The sequence below is a fragment of the Schistocerca americana genome, chromosome 1 (assembly GCF_021461395.2).
Source record: "Schistocerca americana isolate TAMUIC-IGC-003095 chromosome 1, iqSchAmer2.1, whole genome shotgun sequence".
Lineage (NCBI taxonomy): Eukaryota > Metazoa > Arthropoda > Insecta > Orthoptera > Acrididae > Schistocerca > Schistocerca americana.
Window position 1 is genome coordinate 28,176,575 of NC_060119.1, and position 12,084 is coordinate 28,188,658.

The window sequence follows — 12,084 nt, forward strand, 5'->3', positions numbered from 1 at the left end:
GTCACACACACACTATCGTCAGTTAGAACTGCAAGGATTATGTGGTGAAAGGACTCTGCCAGCTGTCAGATTTACCCACCTACAAACCCTGGCACTGTGAGCCCATTCAAGAAATCCAACAGGATCTCTGGTCTCTTTTCAAATCGTTACACCCATCCCATAAAATTGTTCCCTGAGTCTCTCTCTCTCTCTCTCTCTCTCTCTCTCTCTCTCTCTCTCTCTCTCTCCCTCTCCCTCTCCCTCTCCCTCCCTCCCCCCCTCCCCCCTCCCCCTCCCTCCTCATTCCCACCACTCCCCACACTCCTACTTTCTACAGGCTTCATAAAGACTATACACCCAACCATCCCCTGTGGCCAAATGCTGTGTTGCTCACTGAGAGAAAATCTGGTCTCTCAGAGCCACATGTTCCACCTATCACCCACAACCTTCCCTCCCATAAAAAGACATCAACCATTTCCTCCACCGAGTCTCCGTAGTTCCTGTTCCTTTACCACACGATGCCCTACTTATCACTATTGATGCCACCTCCATTCACACTAATATCCTGAAAGCCCAGGGCCTTGCCACTATTGAATTCTACCTTTCCCAAGGCCCAATGGATTCCAGACCTACAACTCCTTCCTGGTCACCACAATCAACTATATCCTAATCCACAATTACTTCACCTATGAAGGTCTCACCTCAAACAATTCTGAGGTACAGCAATGGTCACCCACACGGCAGCATCCTATGCCAGCCTACCATGCGCCGTGTAGAGGAATCCTTCCTAACCACCCAGAATCCCAAACTTCTCATCTAGTTCAGATTTGTTGGTGACACCTTCATAATCAGGATGAAGTGTGAGAAAATCCTATCCTCCTTCCTCCACAATCTCAACTACTTCCTTCCAGTTGCTTCTCACGGTTCCCCTAAACACAACTAGGTGCCTTCCCCTAGGTTGACCTTCACCTCAAAAATGGCTACATCAGTAACTCCATCCATATCAAACCTAACAACCAAAAGCAGTACCTCCACTTCAGCAGCCCCTTTCTATTCCATACCGAGAAGTCCTTTGCATACAGCCTAGCCACCTGTGACTTGTTGCATCTGTAGTGACAAGCAGTCCCTCTCAGAAAAACCAAGGGTCCCACTGAGCGTCATAGACCAAAATTATCCTCCACAATTTGTACTGAAACAAATGTTCTGTGCTTTATCTCTCCAGTGACAGAACATCTCCCAATGTCCCACAATCCAGCCACCAAGGAACATTCCCCTTGTAACTCAGTAATACCCAGGAGAGGAGCAACTGAATTACATTATCCGACTATCTCTCATCATGCCCTGGAGTGAGAAGTGTCCTACACACTACCCTTCCATTCCTCCCACAGTGATGTTCAACCATCTACTAAACTTGTCAGACATCATCGTTCAGCCCTACTCCATCCCTGGTCACAATCCCTTTCCTCATGGTCCGTATCACTGTAATAGACCTACAGCCAAGACCTGTCCCATATATCCTCCCACCACCATCTACTCCAGTACAGTCACAAATGTCATGTATCCCATCAAAACCATAGCTATCTGTAAAGGCTGTCATGTTATCTAGAAGGTAAGCTGCAACCACTGTGGTGCAATCTAATGGCATGACAACCAACAATTTTCTGTCCTCAAGAATGGCCACTGACAAACTGTGCCCAAGAAATAGCTGGACCACCCAGTTGTTAGGCACACTACTCACCACAACACAATTCATTTCAATGACTGCTTCACAGATCGTGCTACATGGATCCTTGTTACCAACACCAGTTTTTCTGAACTGTACAGGGGCCAACTCTATGTGTAATATATCCTACACTCCCATATTCCTCTTGAATCAGCCTGTATTAGGCACTGTCATTCACCCACCTGCTCCCTTCCCCAATCCCACTCAAGCACTAAAAAGCCTTCTACTCCATCAATCACCTACAGTTGATTTCCTTCTTTTTCTTTTACTTCTCTCCCTTTTCCACTGCCAAACCCCCTCCCAGTCTCAAACCACCATCTGTCTACCGCCTGACTGCACCTAGCTGCCCTGCCCTCACCCCACCATGTCCCTGGATGCTTATTAGAACCAGTCCTTAACCATCCCCAATCCTATCCTGCAATCTCTCTCCCTCATATACAGTTGCTTGCAGTCTCTCCTTGGCGGCCAGAGCCAGTGGTGTCATGAGTATGATCATACTTGCGCGCGCTTGTGTGTGTGTGTGTGTGTGTGTGTGTGTGTGTGTGTGTGTGTGTGTGTGTCTGTTTTTATGTATTGTTGACTTCACAGGAAAGGTCTTTTGGCCAAAAACTTACTTGTTTAGGTTTTTTATTGTCCCTCGCTGCAACTCAACATCTAAACTATATGGTGTGTAGCAATGTATCCTTTTTGAAATACTCTCATTATTCCATTCTGGAGTTTCCATTTTTTTGATTTTACATAATCATTAGTTCTTCATAATCATCAGAAAATTAATATTTTGTAATACTGTAGTAATTGTACATGGTATGTCTGTCATCACAATATGAGGGTCATCCACAAACTAAGTTCCACTTCTATTTCTATCCATGGCAGTGCTGTGATCACAGTTCCAAGTATGTGTGGCAGTTACTCTGATTCAAGGAGAAGACATGTACACCATTTTCAGATCACTGCTGCAGACATGTGCTTTGTAGCGCTTCTTTAATAATGTCAGCCATAATTGTAAATGACACCACGTGTGAAATCAGATCTGAGATTCATTTTCTAAATGCAAAGAAAGTTAAACCAAAATCATCAGCAAATCTGCGAGGTTTATGGACTAAATGCTATGAGTGATTCAATAGTCAGACTGTTCAGTGAAGGATGTGATCAAGCACACAATGAGGAATGAAGTGGACACCTGTCTGTGGTTACCGATGAACTGGTTCACACAACTGAAGAGAAGATTAAGCACAACCATACGTTTACACTTAGTGCCCTTGCTATGGAAGTTCCGCAAATCTCACAATCACTAATTCTTGAAATTGTTACTGAAAAACTGAAATTTCAAAACTTCGCTCACATTGGGTACCCAAAATTCTTACTGAACAACACAAAAACAATGGATGGGCAGTGCGCTTCAGTTTTTGACGCGCTACAATGAAGAAGGCGATGGTTTTCATTCTCGGATAGTCATGGGGAAAGAAAGTTGGGTATGTAGGACACCCCTGAAATGAAATGGCAATCAATGGAATTGAGGCACACTTCATCACCAATTAAGGTTAAGCCTAAGCAATTCTTGACACCTCAAAAAGTCATGTGCACCGTTTTTTTGGAACAGAAAGGGCATTCTACTGATTGATTTCTTACCATGAGGCCAAACAATCAATGCACATGGTTACTGTGAGACCATTAAGAAATTGTACCACGCAATAAAGAACAAGCGCCGAAGCTTACTGTTAATAGATGGTGTATTTTTCCACAGTACTGCCCGACCGCACAAGGTGAATGTGTCCAAACAACTCTTATGGGGATTTCACTGGGATGCGTTTGATCATACACCGTACAGCCCGGACCTCGTTTCTAGTGACTTTCATCTTTTCTTACACCTAAAATCTGTCCTTGGTGGTCGACACTTCAAAGATGATGATGAGTTAAAGAGCATGTTACCACATGGTTGAATACACAGGTGGCAACCTTCTATGAAGAAGGCATACAAAAATTTGTGCCGCACTATGACAAGTGCCTACAAAATTTTGGAAGCTATGTAGAAAAGTAGTTTAACAGTTGTAGATTTTTGCACAATAAATATTTTTTCTGTATCTGTATACATTTGTTTTATATAACCAAACGGAACTTGCTTTGCCAACATACCTCATAATTTTCATGTGTTACCTGTATCTATCACATTCTGTCATCTTTTTTAGAAAGGCAGTTTGCATACTATGCTTTGATTTGCAAATATTTAAAATCTAGGCTACATAAAACTTTTCAATATGAACTTTTTGGGGAAGTTTATTAGGTCAATTTTTAGGTACCACATCAAAATTTTACCAAAAAAGGAAACAATATTAGTCAGATGCAATGACATCACTATGACACTAAGAAAACAGAATGGAAAATTGTGACAAATTTGGGGTGATGGGCATTGAAGCCATTCTTGATATCATCCAGGGTGTGGGATGGACAGGTAACAGGGTTGATGGACAGGATGGTAGAATGATGGTGATTGGATGCTCACTACACCATGCCAGCACCGATGGCATGTGAATAGACGACAGTTGAATATAAATGAGGAAAACTTTACTGATATGAATAACTATAAGGGAATCCATTAATTCATAAATGATATTTAGGGCAGCATAATCTCTGTTTAATTTTAAGTTATCAGCTGCACTGAATTCGTTGGATTTGGAAGAGGTGTAATTACAAGCCTGATCATTATGCAATAGCAAATTTTCCTTTAGTTGCCATTAGACCATCACTTAAAACTGTAGTTTAATTGGTGAACTGGTTAATGCCCCTGTAGCACAGTCAAAGAATGTCTGTGGTACATTCCGCAAATCCTTCAAACAAAACAAGGTCCTTATAAGCACTAGCTTGACTTCAGTGACAACAATAGTCTTTGCAGGCCAATTTTCCAGTTGCATTCATGAGTGATCAGCTGTGATTTGATTCAGTTTGTGCACACTGACTGTTTACCCTTTTTCATGACCATTTACTCACATGTGTTCATGATTCTATGCCCATTTTATCATAAAAAATGAACAATATTTTCTCTTCATGTCCATTGTCCCACATATTTAGATAAACCTCTCATATAAAAGTTCCATGAATCATGACAACTACAATATTTGAACCGCACCACATCAAATTCTCACAAATTCAGTTTAATGAGCTGATATGTGGAGCAAGTATTTCAGTCTTAGTTAATGGAAAATATATTATGCAACACTCCCAAGATCAATATTCAGAAGCCAAGTATGCACCTCTGAAGGAGGATCACACTTAAGAGAGTAGAACACATCACACCAACCACTATGACGAATCCCACCTGTACCGAGCTCACTGCAGCTTTAAACACAAGCTAAACTTGTAAACCAATAATTATCATGATTCAAATATACTTCAAATTAGAGCCACAGGTTTATATTTTCAGATTTCCATAAAGGTTTTGGCACCATTTATCACATGCAACTTCTAATCAAATTGTGTGCCTGTGGAGTATTGTCTCAGTTGTGTGACAGGATACATGATATCCTGTTAGAAAGGTTACAGATCATTGTAACTGATGGAAAGTCACCAAGTAAAATAGAAGTAATATCTGGCATTCCCGAAGGTAGTGTTATATGCCCTCTGCTGTTTCTGATATACATAAACTACTTAGGAGATGATCTGAGCAAACCCCCTTAGATTTTTTTGCAGATGATACTGTCATTTAATACCCTGTAAAGTTATCAAATGATCAAAACCAACTGCAAAATAATTTTGACAAGATATCTGTAGGATGAAAAAAAGCAGCAATTAACTGACTCTAAATAGTGAAAAGTGTGAAGTCATCCACGTGAGTAGTAAAAGGAGTCTGCTAAACTTTGGTTACAGGATAAATTGCACAAATCTAAAGGCTGTCAATTCAATTAAATACTTGGAAATCACAATTATATGTATAAATTTCGGGCTTGCAGCCGGTCGTCGTTCAATACTTCGCACGATATTTCAACTGGGCACCTGCCAGTCATCTTCAGGTGAGCCGTCGCAGACTGGTGAAAACGTCCTCCGTTCCGCAATATATAGCGTACTGTAAGTATTCTGCGCATGTGTCGAAAACTTGATAGTTGAACCACACTGCCCGCCGGCAGCGCCCTCGCTGGTGTAATAGCGGAACTCAGTCGCTCTCTGCGTTGCTGTTTGCCACGGCTGTCGATGCACTCTGTCGTCTTCGATTTGAGCAAATCGTGGAGATGATGGGATTCCATGCACTGTCCAGCTGGTAGCCGCTGTCTCGGTTTAACATATTTTCCGCCAGTCGTATTTCTATGGATTCTTTAATAATGGAGTCCCAGAAAGACGTTGCTGTGGACAAAATCATTGTTTTCTCATACTCCATTGAATGTCCAGTAGAAATACGAATCGATTAATCAAGGCGTCTTCTCTGCCGGCGGACATACAGAGAAACCTGCGCAACACAGAAGCCCTACCACCTCGGCTGTATGGATTACCCAAGATCCATAAGAACAACGTTCCACTGAGACCGATCGTTAGCGCTCCTGGATCACCGTCATATAAACTGGCAAAACACTTGGCCTCTCTGCTCCAGCCACACGTGGGGAAGACCGACACATACCTTAAGGACTCAGGACATTTCATTGAGAAGCTTAAGAAACTGAAACTTGCACCAAACGACATCCTGGTCAGCTTTGATGTTGTTTCGTTATTTACAAAAGTGCCACTCAGTGACGCTCTGGAACACATCGGTTCCATGTTACCGCAAGACAACAGAAAGCTCTTCCATGCATGTCTCAGCACGAGCTATTTCACGTGGAATGGCAATTTCTACAAACAGCTGGAAGGTGTCACCATGGGTAGTCCTCTCAGTCCAGTGGTGGCCAACTTCTTCATGGAACAATTCGAAGCACAGGCACTGGACTCGGCGACTTGCAAACCTAAGGTGTGGTACAGGTACGTCGATGATACTTTCGTGGTGTGGAGCCGTGGTGAAGAACAGCTCGGTGACTTCCTAAGACACCTGAACAGCCTCCATGCCAACATAACATTTACCATGGAAGTAGAAAAGGACAAGAAACTGCCATTTCTAGATGTGTTGGTCATAAGGGACGGCGAAAACCTGGGACACAGTGTGTATCGAAAACCGACACACACGGACCGATACCTGCACAAACTGTCAAACCACCACCTGAGCCAGAAAAGAGACATGACTAGTACACTCGTAATGAGAGCAGGACGAATATGTGAGCCGCAACACCTCAAACGAGAAATGCAACACCTGGAAACTGTCCTGAGGAGCAATGGGTACTCCACAAATTATATTAGAAGTGTAACAGAGCCAAACACTCGGCGAAGTAAGGAACCAGAAAAAGAAATGTCGGGTACGGCCTTTCTGCCCTACATTCCCAGAGTGACGGACAGAATCAGCCATATATTGCGCAAACATGGCGTAAAGACGATTTTCAAACCGACAAGGAAGATCAAAGAGTGTCTTAGATTGGCGAAGGAGAAAAGAGACCCACTTGCAATGTTGGGAATATACCGTGTACCATGCACATGAGGAAAAGTTTATGTCGGAATGACTGGATGATCCATTAACACCAGGATCAAAGAGCATAAACGACATTGCAGGTTGGGGCAGGTGGAGAAATCGGCCGTGGCAGAGCACGCACTGAATGAGACCGACCACGTAATAAAATTCGCCGACACGGAAGTTCTGGCTGTAGAGACGCACTATCACACGCGCTTGTTCAGAGAAGCTGTGGAAATACAAAAACACGCGAATAGTTTGAGCAAGAAAGAGGAAAGCCTTAAGGTAAACGGATCCTGGCTTCCTGTACTGCAGCGAATGACCGTCGCAGGTAGCAAGAGGAGAACCGCATCGGAAATGACCTCGGAGAAGCCATCGGACGTTGGCGCACCAGGTACATATAGTCTGCGTCCGCGAGCTCGGCTCCAGTTCACCACCGGCAATGGAGGGTGAAGCTTTGACAATGCCAGCCACTCGTGCTGGCGAAACGTCAGAAAAATCTCATTAGATGAACGTCGGCCGAAGAACCCGAGACAGAAGCCAGCAGGCAGTTTGTCAACAAGTGGCCACGAAAGCCTCAACAATTTTGTCTCTCTTATCTCATGATCAACTCTCCAGGGCTTGATGTGGTCGGAGACAGTTTACCAGTTATTGTTCAGTAGGGTGACTGACATCATCAATGACTTTGGTAATCACTGGTGATTGAGATCTCCAGTCATAATTCACTGGTGTTTGCAGATGTCTGTTACTCCAATATTATTACTAGGTGCATGGCCAGGACATATCTCGTTTCATAGCACCTTTGTTTGTTTCAGTTAATATGTAATAATTCCTGCTACCATTTCATTTGTTGTGGTTTTGATAACTGTTCAGTTTGTTATTTGGTTGGGGATTCCCACATACAGTTCATGTGGTAGTGCTCCAATACAACCATTGATTGTACTAGGACTCTGTGAATAATAACCTCTGGGTCCTGGTTGCAACTTAAATGCCTCTTTCAGTTATGTCCATGGAACCCAATACACACTTAAATCCTTCCAGATTGGATTCCAACATCTGGTTAAGTTTCTCTCTAATTTCGACAGGCAGTGTTTGCTTCAAGATCGTTCACATATTTCTACCCAAAATGGTTCATCCCAACAGAATGCCTTATTAAGTTATTATTTGAAATATCAGCACAACCTCCCATTTTGAAAAGAGAAAAGCTCCGAGTAAAAACCTTCTTCTGTAGTATTACCTGCACACCACTGGACGACAATTTGACAAGAAAACCCTTTTCAAAATCCTTGCACACTGAGGTGCCAAAGTCATAGGATATCCCCTAAAATTGTGTCTGACCCCCATTTGCCTGGTGTAGTCCACCAACTCAATATGCAATGGACTCAACAAGTCATTGGAAATCCCCTGCAGAAATAATGAGCCATAATGCCTCTATAGCCATCCATAAATGTGAAAGTGGTGCCAATGCAGGGTTTTGTGCATGAACTGACCTCTTGATTCTGTCCCATAAATGTTTAGTGTAATTCATGGCGGACAATCTGGGTGGCCATAGCATTCACTCAAATTGTCCAGAATGTTCTTAAAATCAATTGTGAACAACTGTGGCCCAGTGACATGGTGCGTTGTTGTCCATAAAATTTATATCGTTGTTTTGGGACCTAGAGTCAATGACTGGCTGCAAATGGTCTCCAAGTAGCTGAACATAATGATTTCAAGTCAATGATCAGTTCAGCTGGACTAAAACCTAGTCCGTTCCAAATAAACACAGACACCACCAATATGGAACCACCACCAGCTTGCACAGTGCCTTGATGACAGCTTGGGTCCATGACCTTGTGACGTATGTGCCACACCTGAAATCTACCATCAGCTCTCCCCAACTAAAACTGGAACTCATATGACCAGCAAACAGTGTCCCATTAGACTGATAAGGTCACAAGCCCAACAGGTAATGTCGTAATTTTTGCAAAGGCACTTGTATTGTTCGACTGTCGCCATAGCCGATTAATGCCAAATTTCACAGCACTGTCCTAATGGATACACTTGTCATATGTCCCAGACTAATTTCTGTGATTTTGTATTTCATGAATTGTTGATTGTCTGTTAGCAAAGAAACCTCTTCACGAATGCTGCTGCTCTTCATCATTAAATGAAGACCGTAAGCCACTGTATTGTCCACAGTGAGAGGTAATGCCTGAAATCTGGTATTTTCAGCACACTCTTGACACTTAGGATCTCAGAATATTAAAGGCCCTAATGATTTCAGAAATGGAATGTCCCTTGCCATCAGGTTTGAACTATCACTCCATGTTCAATGTCTATATTTTCATCATGGGGCCATAACCATGTTGGACACCTTTTCACATCAGGGAGCTGAGTACAAATGACAGCTCTGCCAATGCACTGCACTTTTATACCACACATACATGATGCTACCACCATCTGTATATGTGCATATCACTATCCCATGACTTTTGTCACCTCGGGGTATGTTTCACATGAATCATTGATTTCAGTTACTCATATGGGCCTGTCACATGTATACATTTGTTTACACAAATTATATTTTGTGGCCTGGTTGATGACAGGGGCAACACACCTGTAAAGTGAATGGCACAGGATATACCGTCTCTTACCTGATGAATATATTTGAAAATTTCTATGCTTAAGCATCTTTCCTTCTATCATTACTGCTGTGTGTAGTGTTGTCACCGGCAGTGCGCCATGTGCAGAAGGTGAAATATTTTTAACAGGCTGACACACATTCAGACTGTTATACAGGGTGTTACAAAAAGGTATGGCCGAACTTTCAGGAAACATTCCTCACACACAAATAAATAAAAGATGTTATGTGGACATGTGTCCGGAAACGCTTAATTTCCATGTTAGAGCTCATTTTAGTTTCGTCAGTATGTACTGTACTTCCTCGATTCACCGCCAGTTGGCCCAATTGAAGGAAGGTAATGTTGACTTCGGTGCCTGTGTTGACATGCAACTCATTGGTCTACAGTACTATCATGAAGCACATAAGTACGTAGCAACAACAGGTTAGTGTTCATCACGAACGTGGTTTTGCAGTCAGGGCAATGTTCACAAATGCGGAGTTAGCAGATGCCCATTTGATGTATGGATTAGCACGGGGCACTAGCCGGGGAGCGGTACGTCTGTATCGAGACAGATTTCCAGAACGAAGTTGACCCGACAGGAAGACGTTCGAAGCAATTGATCGGCATCTTAGGGAGCACGGAACATTCCAGCCTATGACTCGCGACTGGGGAAGACCTAGAACGACGAGGACGCCTGAAATGGACGAGGCAATTCTTCGTGCAGTTGACGATAACCCTAACGTCAGCGTCGGAGAAGTTGCTACTGTACAAGGTAACGTTGACCACGTCACTGTATGGAGAGTGCTACGGCAGAACCAATTGTTTCCGTACCGTGTACAGCATGTGCAGGCACTATCAGCAGTTGATTGGCCTCCACGGGTACACTTCTGCGAATGGTTCATCCAACAGTGTGTCAATCCTCATTTCAGTGCAAATGTTCTCTTTATGGATGACGCTTCATTCCAACGTGATCAAGTTGTAAATTTTCACAATCAACATGTGTGGGCTGACGAGTATGTGCACGCAATTGTGTAATCACGTCATCAACACAGATTTTCTGTGAACGTTTGGGCAGGCATTGTTGGTGATGTCTTGATTGGGCCCCATGTTCTTCCACCTATGCTAACTGGAGCACATTATCATGATTTCATACGGGATACCCTACCTGTGCTGCTAGAAGATGTGCCTTTACGAGTACAACACAACATGTGGTTCATGCACGATGGAGCTCCTGCACATTTCAGTCGAAGTGTTCGTACGCTTCTCAACAACAGATTCGGTGACCAATGGATTGGTAGAGGCGGACCAATTCCGTGGTCTCCAGGCTCTCCTGACCTCAAACCTCTTGACTTTCATTTATGGGGGCATTTGAAAGCTCTTGTCTACTCAACCCCGGTACCAAATGTAGAGACTCTTCGTGCTCGTATTGTGGACGGCTGTGATACAATTCTCCAGCGCTGCATCAGTGCATCAGGGATTCCATGCGACGGAGGGTGGATGCATGTATCCTCACAAACGGAGGACATTTTGAACATTTCCTGTAAGTCACGCTGGTATGTTCTGTTGCTGTGTGTTTCCGTTCCTTGATTAATGTGATTTGAAGAGAAGTAATAAAGTGGGCTCTAACATTGAAAGTAAGCTTTTCCAGACACATGTCCACATAACATATTTTCTTTCTTTGTGTGTGAGGAATGTTTCCTGAAAGTTTGGCCGTACCTTTTTGTAATACCCTGTAGTCTGATCCTGCACTGTCCCTCGGACATCTGTTAACTGTTTTTTCATGTTTTTGACTGATTCACCTATTTTATTTCTCCACTGAAAAAAATTTCATTGTGTTTTTTCCTAGATCATGAGTAATTCCTTCCTTAGCCCACTGTCGGAGGGCACTTTGTCATCAGATTACTAACAGCAGTCTGGGTTTCCTCATTCACAGATTGTGAGATTTTATCTTCCTTAGACTTTGCCCAAACATCTGTGCCTGCTCCTTTGTGCATGGTTAACTATTCTTATATCATTTTCTTTGGTCTAAAGGCAAATCCATCACTCAGTCTAAAAGTTTGTCTACCATGTCACCTAGGGATTACAGCCTATCATGGATCTTGTTCATTTCTGTTGGTAGCTACTCCATAGATCCAGGAAATCAGCTCTTGAGGTTTTTGCAATTCAATTATCACCTTTTCTAATTCCTTCAATGTGGCTTCCTGTTTCTCTGTTAATTCAGTAAAGGAAACATACTTGGATGAAGCCATAGCTATTACATC